The sequence below is a fragment of the Ptychodera flava genome, chromosome 9 (genome assembly GCF_041260155.1).
Source record: "Ptychodera flava strain L36383 chromosome 9, AS_Pfla_20210202, whole genome shotgun sequence".
Taxonomy (NCBI): Eukaryota; Metazoa; Hemichordata; class Enteropneusta; family Ptychoderidae; genus Ptychodera; species Ptychodera flava.
The window spans coordinates 9,117,705-9,131,096 of NC_091936.1; the positions used below are offsets into that span (position 1 = coordinate 9,117,705).

At 37.2% G+C, this 13,392-nt stretch overlaps 1 protein-coding gene across 2 annotated transcripts in view; it reads right to left on the minus strand.

Moving 5' to 3' along the window:
- LOC139139956 (thrombospondin type-1 domain-containing protein 7A-like) overlaps nt 1–12,653 on the minus strand; it is a 57,230-nt gene extending 44,577 nt beyond the window's left edge. The window contains exon 1 of one of the 2 annotated variants that reach the window (XR_011553917.1): nt 11,648–12,539. The gene's annotated coding sequence lies outside the window, so the exon portion shown is untranslated. Of the gene's footprint in view, nt 1–11,647 lie in introns of both variants that reach the window. The other variant, XM_070708923.1, reaches the window with a different exon arrangement.
- Nucleotides 12,654–13,392: the final 739 nt, after the last annotated feature.

Here is a 13,392-nt window from a genome sequence, read left to right on the forward strand (position 1 = left end):
TTCCCAAATTCACATATACACAGTCAAAAAAAAAATTCCTGGTTAAGCAGGGACAAAAAAATAAATATCCCAGGGTCAATGTTCCAAGGCCCAACGGAATATCAAATGGTCCAACCCTTAGTAACGTATCTTATGACAATCAGCCCTTGTAATAGTTTTGTATGACTGATAATTCTTAAAGAGTAACTGATACAAATCTTTAGTACAAACGTCTGTTAATCACGAAATCAGTGTTTTTCCACCTGTCTAAATCTGTAATATGCACTGGTATATACTGAAATAATTAAATGATAGCATGTCTAATTACATAGTTTAGAAAAGATACATTACAAAATAAAACGTATTCTTATATGTTTAATAATGTGATTCAGAAATATTAAAGTGGAGATCATTGCTCCACTCTAAGCAGAAATGTTTATTTCATTTCCTGCAGAGTAAAGTCTGAATTATAACATTTTGCAAGGTACCTTTTCTAAATTATGCAGACTTGCTTATGCATTTCATCGAGATAAAGTAGTGACCATCTTCCTTCAAAAAGTAATTTTTGCATGATATTCTGATCTACAGTGCAGGACTTCTTATTTTACAATCGTGAGTCATTTAAGTCTTTATCATCTATTGTGTAATACGACATGGTGATGATAAGACCACCATCTGATAAATGTGCATGTGTCAAGGATTGTTGATAGCCAGGATCGCAGAGAGTTCAATTTATTGAATATTTCCTGTCTCTAACATAACAGTCAATAAATGTTCAAGAAAGTACCTTGCTACCAATCACTCACTGAATTGTTGCAAGTCAATCAGCATTATGTGATGATGTGATAATTTTAACCCACCAGTTACACTTGTACAGGGTGATTCTATCAAGAATCACTATTGTGTGCCCTGATTGTATATGGAGAGCCAAGGAGATGTTTGTGTCAGTATCAGTTTATCATCCAATCAATTACTGCTACCCAGGGAGGATCGTCTGGAAAAACTCTGTGTGTAAAGTAGCTTTCCTATTTGGATAGACTGTCATCGTCATAGCAACAGGATGGACTTTAGACTGCAACATTAGACTATATGAATGTAAGCTAAGTTTAATCAGGAACTGTGACCAGAGATGGGTAGAAGAAACTATCACAGGATTTAAGACAGGGTTCAGAGAGGAGAAAATAGATATTGCCTATGCCACCAATTTGTTCTTGGCCATCCCTGAAATACTTTCTGTTTAGTCCTTCCAACAATAACAAGATTTCTAGGAGCTGATGATTTCAAAATAAAGGAAAATGAGTGCAACTTCACACATGGTTTTCTACCTTGGTTAATGATTTGGTATATTGAATCGATCAAAGTGGTTTTGTGATGATAGGACTGCCATCTGATAAATTTGCAGGTGTCAAGGATTGTTGATTTCCTGTCTCTAACATAAGTGTCAATACTTGTAAATGTCTAACAAAGTATTTTGCTACCAATCATCAATGTCAGCCAAAATATTGAACAGACCAGAAGACAAATAATGTTAGCTTTACTTTGTCATAAGTATTTTCTAAACTTTGTTTAGAACCGATTGAGATTAGAGATGCTATCAGTTAATTATTGCAGTATATACAGGTGCATATTAACAGATATAGGCAGGTGGAAATTAAACACTGGTTTCGTGATCAACACAAAGTTTGTACAGAAAATTTACAAATTACTTATTTTTGAGAATTGTATGTCTCATGCGACTATTTCAAGAGCTATTAGTCATAAGATAATTTACTAACAAAGACACAACATGCATATAATTTTACCACTTGGGGAGAACCATGTGATCTATGGAAGGGGTGGGAGGGAAATAGCAATACACTACAGTAGACCATCAGGGCTATGGAAGGCAAGGATACTGTAAAGGGAATACAAGGACTCAGCGAATTTGCGCGATTGAACTACAACTTGGTCAAGTTATTAAATGATAGCATCTCTAACCTTTATCGGTTCTAAACTTTACAAAGTTTACAAAATGTATGTTACAAGTTAAAACTACCCTTTAGATAGACGTCTTCTTGTCTGTATTTGATTTGACAAGAGTACAATGACGACTATTGCTCCATTCTAAGCGGAAATATTCATGTCATTTCCTGCAGAATATGTACACTAGGTGCAGCGTGAAGTCTGAATTGTAACATTTTGTAACTAAAGGTGTATTTTCAGTATCGCTAGATATTTCATTTAAGATTTAAACTTAGGATGGTTCTGTAGTTTATCTAAGTCCAAGCATATGATTACAGGGTCCAGGTTTAGAGGCTAGGGAATGAGACAGGTGGCTTATACCACAAAGTATTAAGATTGTGTTAATCGTAAAATCAGTGTTATTCAGTGTTCTACATGCGTTGATCTCTGTAGAGTGCAATTATGAGCAATAATAGCATCTGGTAATCTAAATCTGTTCGACATGTTCATAGCGTAGAGAAGGTTGCAGGAAAGAGATTTCTCAATCAAAAAGTAAAACTACAGAGTAAATGTGTCTCCTTGTCTGTTCTGTGGCATTGTAGTTCAAGAAGAAATGAAATAGTCAAAGCTCTTCCACAAACAAGTGGGTGGAAATCCCAAATTCGTTATCTGTATGATATGTGTTATCGACAGGTGCATTGCTGTTTTTTATCTGTTTAATTAGGCATGAACTTCTGAATTTCAAAGAAATTCTACCCAAGTTCTTATATGCCGAAGAGTGCATTGTTCAGTGTTTTCATCTTTTGTCTAATATGCATGATATGATAACAAGGTGGTGATAAGACGATGGCAGGATAATTTGCAGGGCGTCTAGGGTGGTAGATTGGAAAATCAACATACATTCTGAAGGTAATCCACACTGCACGCAGATTCGGTTGGTCTCGCATCAACTTATAAGCATGTATAACAAAAATAAACGACTCGTTTGTTAATTTTCACACTAACAGCCAAAACACAACTCAGACACTAAACACACCAAAGCACATACAAGACGAGATGGCTGATGTGTGAAGCCACTTTCCCTTTATTACATTGTGATCTTCGTTGAAGGACTTCAACTTAACAATCTTGAATCATTTCAGTCATTTTTATCATTGTGTAATGGGACAATTTGACATGTTGGTGAAGAGACTGTCCACCTACATCCTATTATGAACCACTATTGCTACAGTTTAATTATAGATTCCAGGTTCCACCGCTCTGTGTTGGGGGCTAGAGAATAGAAGCTGCACGCTTTAATAGCAAAGTGACATTCTGATTGCCACTGTTGTAACTTTATCCTTTTGGTGGTTGTGTATATTTACAAACTTGTTGACATATTATTTTTCCCAACCCCGGACACAAACCACATGGTTCTCTGAGCTTCCTCACCTTTGGCCCTCAGCGTGCACATTCTTTGTAATTAAATTATGTTACGAGTAGAGATGTGTGAATGAAGATTCTCGATATAGTTACATAACCTGCAATCAGGATGTAGGCCAGCTGGCCGGCCATTGGTGCAGATGCTGTCTCAGACACAAAGCTAGTGAACCCTGGACCCTGCAATCACATCGTCACACTATGCTGATTGACTGGCAAAAACTCAGTGAGTGATTGGTAGCAAGATATTTTCTTGGACATTTATTGGCAGTTATGTTAGAGACAGGAATATTCAATGAATTGAACTCTCTGCAATCCTGGCTATCAACAATCCTTGACACCTGCACATTTATCAGATGATGGTCTTATAATCACCACGCCAAATTACACAAGAGATGAAAAAGATTTAAATGACGATTGTGAAATGAGAAGTCCTGCGCTGTAGATCAGAATATCATAAATTACTTCTTGAAGGAAGATGGTCACTACTTTATCTCAATGAAATGCATAAGCAAGTTTGCATTGATTCAGAAAAAGTACCGTGCAAAATGTTATAATTCAGACTTTACTCTGCAACTGATGATAATACACGTTCTGTAGGAGATGAAATGGATATTTCCACTTAGTATTGAGCAATGGTTGCCATTTTCCTTTTTCTAAATCACATTATTAATAAGATGAGAAGACATCTAAAGGACAGATTTACTTATAATGTATATTTTCTAAACTTTAAGTTTAGAACCGATAAAGATTAGAGATGCTATTATTTAATTATTTCAGTATACATGTATATTACTAGTGCATGTTACAGATTTAGACAGGTGGAAAAACGCTCACTTTGTGATTAACACAAAGTTTGTACTAAAGATTTGGATCAGTTACTCTTTAAGAATTATCGGTCACAAAGAGCTAATCGTCATAAGATAATTTCCTAAGGGTTGGACCATTCGATATTCAGAGGGGGGCTTGGAGATTGACACAGGGACACATTTTTGTCCTTGCTTCACCAGGAATTATTTATTTTCGACTGTGTGTGTGTGCATTTGCACATCTTTTTTTCACTCTGCCATTCAAAAGAATTTTTCTTGTGCACATGGGCGCTCTAAAATGCCAATATTTGCCATTCTGTTTGTGTAAGATGCTGTTCTCCATATGACATGGCAAAAACAGTCCAGGGAAAGAAATTTAAACCAGCACAAAATTTGCATGGAACTTAAGGCAAACAGCATCTGCCAGGTTTAGCCAATGTAGCTATTCATTGAAAAAGCTATCCCGGGAGCAATAGTTTGAGGTGAGGGGAAGATTAAATTTTGATTGGGTAGGGGACATATTTTTGCTCGCAGGGAGCAGATTTTAGTTTTTTGTCAGGCAGAGCAGATATCGGTTGATTGGCCTTGGGACCGGATAATGTTTTTACAGAGCAGGGGAGCTTTAAAAATTCACAATGGGGAGGGGAAACAGGCAAAAATGTGTGGGGAGTTCGTATAAATGAAGTTTGAGTATGGGAGGGTAAGGCAAAAAATTTTCACTTGGGGGCAAACTATGAAAAGCTAATTAATTACCTCATGGACTTAAAATTAGTCAGTTCACATTATTTGCCCTGAACAATATCTCTTATCATAATAAGGACCCCTTTAAAAGTGCATTGTTCGTTGGCCGCACCTGATCTGCTTCAGAAAGCTGGAAAGTTGGAAAGAAAATAGAAGCATCCTTTACTACAACAAAATTACTGATGGAGACAAATTAGAACTCATGGAGGGCTCAATCTGTAAGAAAACCACTATCTGCTGTTAGTGATTAAGTTTGTTCCAGGTATTAGGATAAAAGCATGTCATGGCTTATCGACATTTAAAGATATTATAAAGTTGATGTGCCCAGAGCATGCCAAAAATTACAGAAGTTATAAAATTTGATGCCCGGAGGGTGTGCCAAAAATTTTAAGCAGAGACTTAAAGTAACTGTATGTGCATTATTTTTTCCTTCATATCTGCGGGCAATCATTTTATTTTTTCTGCCATCCTTGGCAGTAATTTTTTTCAAAGGCAGCCTCTTTGAATAATCCCCCCCCCCCCAAAAAAAAAATCTTCAAAGCCCTCTCCCCAGGATATCAAATGGTTCACCCCTAACAAAAATAGCACACACACAGAGCTTTTAAAAGGGGTGAACCATGTGATTTGTGGAAGGGGTGGGAGGAGATATTGTGTGAACAAGTTTTTCCTCCATCATGGTAGGATCGTTTCCAAAGTCTAAGTCAGTCTGTTTTCTTAATGTAAAATTCATCAATTGGAACTTTCAGTTTCAGACTAAAGCAAAATTCATAATTTTTTGCTCCTTGAGTGATTAACAAATTTTCACTCTCTGAATCGCCCATCCCAAAATCAAAAGGTACTTACATAAACAGTACGAATTAACCCTGTGCCCCTAAGAAAGCTTGTCAGCTTGAATTAAATGTATATGCCTATGGAGCAATAACTTTGCAACAACAACATCTACTTTTCAAAATTCTATAAATTTTGGAGAAGCCCCCTTTTTCAATTGTGACATCTGTACTGGAAATTCCAATTTGGAATTTCCAATTTGAAATTTCTAATTTGGAGTCATTCCAATTTGGAACCATTCCACTCCAATTTGGAACCATTCCACTCCAATTTGGAACCATTCCAAAATGGAATGGTTCCATTCCATTCCATTCCATTCCAGGTATTATCACATGCCACTATTCACACGGTACTAATCGAATGACAAGCTAACTTACACAGAAACCCAATGTTTTTTCCATCTGAGTTATTTTACCCGGCTACAAAGATGTTATCACACAGGCTATTGACTACTTTTACCATCTGAGTGCACTCTGACAATATACTGTTCATGTAGCTGGAACAGAGAATGTACACACATGCCTTGCCTAGAGCTGTATTAACTGATAAGACAAGCTAGATGCAGCTCACAGAATGATGAATCCCTCGAGACAAACATTTATATTCAGGTATCCTGAGAATTTCACTGATTCAAGCTTTGATCAACAAAACTCTGCACGCCCCTAGAATAGTGAGGGAGGGAATATTATCAAGTAATCAGATAGAGTTTTGAGTCTTTCAGAAGAAATACATCAACCTTTTATTTCATGAATGTCAGCTACAGAGACGCCACATTATACTTGTAAAATTCATAATTATGGGGACTCAGTTTAGATAAATGTTTAAGAAATGACCTCCTGACCCCTGTCATGTGGTTGAATCAATTAGTTTTCATAAGTGAAACTAGACATGAACTGAAATGTCAGGGTAAGATAAATCATCATCAACCTTGCATAGACTTCAAATATAGTGTTCTAGGAAGCTGATAGTATACAGTGAGGCAGGACAAAGAAATTAAACACATTAGACAATCTTTGAAATATAATATTGACCTCGCAAACACAGTCTGTGTGGGTAGGATGAGCGAGTCCAGAGTTGCCAGAAAATTGCTTGAACCCCCTGTGAGCTTTGCTAGAAAAATGTAACTTTTGGTGTATTTCAAGATCGTGCATCCTTGTATTTAACCTGTGATTGTAAAATACGGTTTATTGTTTTTTCCTTCAAAGCCATGTTGGAATGCAAAGTGTTCAACCAAAGATCGTATGGTTCAACACGCAAACACAGCCTGTATGTTTGTACTGGTGTAAAACTCTTGAAATTTATTGTTGTCGACTGATTACTAATTGCACTAGAATTCACTTGTCAAACGATAAGATTACACATCAAGTATAATGCATTGTTTTCCAAAACTGTAGTTTGTATTTCAACATAATTTAGGGAGAAGAGAACCTGTATTTATTTTACAAAACAACAGTAGTAAATAAAAATAAAACTTAGTACATCAATTGTCTTCTATGGTTTACAGTGTGGAGCCTGTTTAGTTTTCTGATCACTATAACAGTGTAACAATGAAATGATGTCATACTCTTCCAATGGACACACTTTATGTAAGTGATATGTCAACAGATATCTTTGTTGTCTTTGATAACAATCACTCACAATACAGGTATGTCTGTGTGTCTATGTGTCTGTGTAATCACTGAATTCCTTTACAAAGCAAACTGTCTGCAAGCACGAATGTTGATCATATGATTACGTGAATGAATTCCATTACTTTACAGGTTGTATATGTACAGTAGATATGTTTATGTCACAGTTTGTATCTCTCTTGGCGTTTACAAATAATTCACAAAAGGGCCAGAGGCTGTAACTTTTGATGAATTTTTTTCATTATTTTTGTTTTAATGTCAAGTAGTTTACTGTTGTACTACAAAAGCAATTGTTGAGATACACAATATTACAGTTGTCAACTCAGCCTGTACATGTGTAGACTGCATTGTTATTATTGACAAGTGAATTCTAGTAAGGACTAGAATACAGCATAAACAATAAACAGTGCATTTTGCACAATCATATATAGATATCAATATCCTTTTGGGAGTTGGACAAGATTTTGCTATTGATATAAAACAAAAAATGGTGAAAAAATCATCAAATGTTACAGTTACTGATCCCTTAATGTTTGTAGCATGAATAAAATCATTCATCTGTACTAAGGAATCTAAAGTCAAATCTCTGACAAGTCATCTTGCTATCATTAAACACACATTCAAATCTAAACAACAGGGTGAACACTAAAACTTCTCCCTCTCCTTCCAAAAATCTGCAGCAATAAAATAGGTTTTTTTTCCTCAACAGCTACAATACCTTTAACTATTGGCCTCGATAGCTTTGAACTTTGAACTTTGAACTTCTATTTTTCATGAGTTTTCAGTATACACAAAAATACCCTCAGCTTAGGTTATATTCCTCTGAATTCTTGCTATTAAATATGCACAAATATACAATAAATGTGAAAATAATTTCATCGACTGAAAGTCACGACATGGCTGTCAAAGTATATTTAAGCAATAAACCACACAATCAACATTTACTGCAAGATTTGACTAGTTCACCACATACATGTATGTGCCCAAGCAATAATGCATATTGAGTGAACTGGTCAAAACTGAGTTGTATACCAGTTGCTGAGGTGGTTTATCACTATTTTAGCATTATCTTCAATTGAAACTCCGGCATTAAAAGTCAAAAAGGGAATTTTCTCTAGCTGAGAGCTCATGCCTCTTCCAACCATGCTACATGCTACATTTCATGTCTCGACCAATCAGATGGGAGTATTTGCATCATCAATATTGATATACATACATCTATATGGGAAAGGTCAGTAGAAAAGCATCAAAAGATATATGTGAAAAATACTTAAATAATACCTGGCCCCTGACTTATCTTTACTGCCAAATGCTATAGGACAGTTTATTTGATTTAAAAGCTAAGACACACTGACGAACAGAAAATTCTATCATCTTGAAAACTATTATGTAATGATGCATGATAATTTGCATTTCAGAAACTGAAGATTAAATTTAAAATAAGGCTAATGTTTTGCATGCAGACTACATCTCTGCAGTATTACAAGACACTCTGAAATCAAATCCTGTGTAATTAAAGAGAAACATACGGCTTTCTCATTTATTATTTATCTCAATTAGTCATTTTTCACTTCACTGATTACTTTTGCTGAAATATATAGACATTTACTGGAGGGCTTGTGTGACTGATCCATTGCATTTACATATGTTTATTTACTATAGGTAAGTGGACGAGTAGGAGGCGGTTTACGGAATTTAACGGTACAGTTTGCCAGTAAAACTCCGAGGCCCGCAGGGCCGAGGAGTTTCATGGCAAACTGTACCGTTAAATTCCGTAAAACGCCGACTACGAGTTCGCTGACCGTGTTATACCACGAATTTGCCGAGTTTTAGTGCCTTGTTTGCACGCCGAAAGATTTTTATTTGTAATTTTAGTGCAGTGCAAGTTGAAACTTTGGCAGGAAAACATTGACGCGTTTTGACACCTTGTTGAACGAAAGTATAAAAAATAACCCATGATTGGATAAAGTTGACATGTGTTGCTATTGTAGTGCGATGACGTGGTTGAGCACCTGGTTTGATTTGAATTGTATGAATTATGTTTGATTGATTGGTTGGTTGAATGAAGTGAAAAGGTGTTTGCAGATCGACGTTAGAGTCACGCTTTGCTCATTTGGGTCGAAAACTTTGAGCAGCATACACGCAATTGCCGAGTCGCTCTACGTATATCGATATGGCGGATGAAGTACAAATGAAAGCTGTATCCGGTGCACTTCAACTACCAAAGCCAAAGATGGAAAAGAAAAGTCCCCCTGTCACGCCAGTGCTAACGGCCACAATCGGAAGACCAAGCTACACAGCCACGTCAGAGAAAGGCGCAACAGAAACTGCAAGTACAAAAAAAATACGTGTAGATCCACAATGACTGTGGTACTGCGTGTGTGTTTGCCTGTAGCTAGATTTAACTTTACCAAAGGCGACTGAAACCTCCACATTCAGTGTTTGACAACTGACTTTGAAGTCTTAAATTTCAGCTTCGAATGATTGTGATAACAATAACCTTAACACAGAAGTGATATTTGCAATCAATACCGTTATTTCACGGTGACCTGTAATTGATTTTGAGATGTACAGTCGTGCAAAATTAATTCAGTCCAGTGATTCTTTTAAAGTGTCTTTACTCTGTACTTGATGGTGAAATAAATTTCTTCTGGTATAATGTCTCGCATCTGTTTTTTTTTACTTGTCGCCACGTGACTTTCCTTTGTTTAACAAGCGTCCATTTAAAAGTTCTTTTGTTTAAAAGTGTCCGATTTACTAGTAAACCGGACAGTTTTTAACAAAAGAACTGTCCGATTTACTAGTAAATCGGACACTTTTAAACAAAGGAACTTGTAAATCGGACACTTTTTAAACAAAAGAAAGCCAGGTGGTATATAATAAAATATTCGGTTATGGAAATTAGAGAGCATGGTTAGAACAATGGGCACGAGGCGGAGAGTGGTATAACCTCTTTAAACAGAAATATTGATTTTGAGTTGCAATGTACAAAACTTCTGAAAGTATTTGAAAACTGTACTTCTATAATAAACCTCCAGTGAAATTTCAAATTGAGATTATAATCATCATGCAATTCTTCATCAATAGTATATGCATGCATGGTCACTCTGATCAATATGACAGACCATATTCTCCTGGATTTTTGGCCAAACAGTGAAACTATAAAAAATATCTTACAATTAGTCTGAGAAAGTGAAAGAAGAACTGTAAAAGCAGAACTGAGAATGCCCTGATATTTTTCACTTCTGTTTCTTATTGTCAAGTATGTCTAGTGAAGAATTTTCTGACTATAGCAGAATCAATACAGCTCTTGAGAGGACTTGCTGTCTCAACCATGCCTGGCGTCAACTTTTGTTGTCTTGATGGAATATATCGCCAACAACTTTTATCAGATGTAGTCAATTTTTTCAGATTTATTCCAAAATTTTGGTTAAAAATTGTAGCAAATGAAAAACTGTGTTCAAAACTACCAAAATCAAATACAAGAATTTCATAAAATTTCTTAAAATGTTACACTGAAATTTTGGTGGGAAAAATTACAGCACTCACAGGGTTACATTATATTTTACCAAAACTCATCCCTTATGCTTTATCTTTTCCAAAGGAACTAGAATTATAGTTAATATAAAAGCATGTGATATATTCTCTAGTGTCTCAGTTGGAACTTAGTATCGATGGTGGAGCAGATGAACAGTTAGATGGTCAGATTCACAAATGAAACAATCAACTCATGAAGCTGACACACACTGACTCTGCCGACTCCATAGTTAACCTTTTCTAATGGAACCTGTCTGATTGCTTTTGTCAGTTTTTGTATTTGCGTAGTGATACCGTAAAACCACAAAGCACGTCATAGAGAAGGAATTTATTGAGGGCATGTCTTTGCCGTAGATCCATACTAATTAATTGCCATCAGCAAACAAACTATTGGTGCTCATCTGAGCTGCACAACAGGAAGAGGTCGCATTGTTTTCCAGGTTTATGACCCCTCAATTTAGACCATGAAACACTTCAATCGTCTGTCGTTCATTGTTCGTATGGAATTAATCCTTTCCTGGTTATTTAAATATACGAAATGAACCGAAAGTATCGGCATAAGCCTGCATCGATGTATCCATATATAAATAGATTCTAAAATAGTATAAAGTTGTATGTGTTAAGAGTTTGTCGGAACAACAGCAGCACTGCCAGCTTGACCAAAAGAAGGCAAGTAAATCTCTTTCGTTGTATCTATTTATTCACGGTTACTCTACCCGACATGGGGTAGAATAACCGTGATTTATTTGAAGGGGACTAACTCACCTTTCTACAGCTTGTCCAAGGACCGATTTTCCACCTGTAAACTGGAACGGGACACTCATCCAACTTACAAGTTCTGAACTCTGAGAGTTTCCCACAACTATTTCCATTCCCAACAGCTACCCGTACGACGTGTCTACTGCGGAACTCCGTCGCATGTCCGCAGCTTGCGCTACAACCCGACCACGGAGACCAAATACTCAGTACACAGTCCTCGGTACAATTTGTACAAGACTGTATACTTTTGGGCTTTTCTCCGTGACTGAGTCTTAGGCAATAGTAATCGGGGGAAATCCTTCTTTCCACCGCCTTTATGCAGCTAACTTGTCGCCTTCTCACACATCGATCTTCACAACATTTGTCCGATCTTGCGAAGTGGCATTCGCCCCACGGTGAAGTGTCCCACAGAAAGACTTCAGATGAAGGGACGTGTAAATTGGATATAACCACAGATTCGTCTGTCGCCACATTTGGTGCAATTGTCGAGTACGAGGCCACCGAAGACCACGTACAAAAGGCCACGAAAAGTTGGACAGCAAAACCGTGGTTTGCAGTCCGAGATAGCAACATGATAGTCATTTCAAACACCCGACAAACCTAACTCCTGGTATACGCGGGATTGATTGCTCGTTTTGGCCGATTCCTCAAGTCCCCACACGAAACACGGTGAGTGGACGTCAACCGACCGGAGAACAGGGGCAAACTTTCAGGAAAACGAGTCACATGAACTCCCACGCACAAAAATTTCACAACTTCCAATCGACAGCTAGTCAATCCCACTCATTGTGTAGTGCTGCACTGTGCTGGCTACTGTATCTCACATCTTGAAGTCATAATCTCTGCAGCTGCCCCCGCGCCCGCTGGCCATGTTCCGTGTTTCAGCTGTAGAAATCTTCAATGAACTGTCAATCACTGTAGCGTCACTTCCTCTGGACGTCCCACGCTTCAAATTCTAACAGTGCGCTACTCTTATCCATTGTCGCCTACGTACAAGGACAGTCGTGTAAAACTTGCGCTGCAAGTTGTAAAACATTTCTTTCAAAAAAAATATTTGAAATAATCACCCTTGGCCTGTAAAGAAAGTCAGGAGATAAATTGAGAGGAAGCTGACTGTACGGCCCATTTGTAATGCGGGAAAGAACATGAGATATGACAATTGAAGTTGTATTTGTCACTTGAGCGTCAATGTTGTCGTACTTTTTCGAAGGCTCGTCTATACCAGCCTTGCTGGTTGAAAGCAAAATTGAATTTTAAAAAACCCATCTCAATCGGCGTATTTGTTGTCAACTTTCCAAATCTTTTCACCTGTCCATGGATAATTCGCTATGGAAAGAAATCATTTTCAGTTTCATCATCGATTGTGCTACCCGTATTAGAAATTAGGCTATTAGGCTAAGCCACAGTCATTTACAAATTATCATTACTAACGATATATGTATGCCTGAGATTCAACGTTTAAATCTGTTCAAACGTAATTAGTCTATCGACCATTTGAAAAACCATTTATCAGCTAGTTAATAATTATTTATAGGGATATCTGATGTAGGCCTAATTTGCGTCAGTTTGCTGATGGAATGGCTATGTCGATCGGTCGTGATCGCCTTTCGCTCGATTCGTTAGGCTATAGGCCTAGCAAGCTTACAGTGACACCGGCTTCGTCGTTTGGCCAACCAAGCTTACAACGGTGACATTCCGTTTGCTAACAGTGTCATTCGGAACAGTGTGATATTGGCAAGTATGTACTGTGG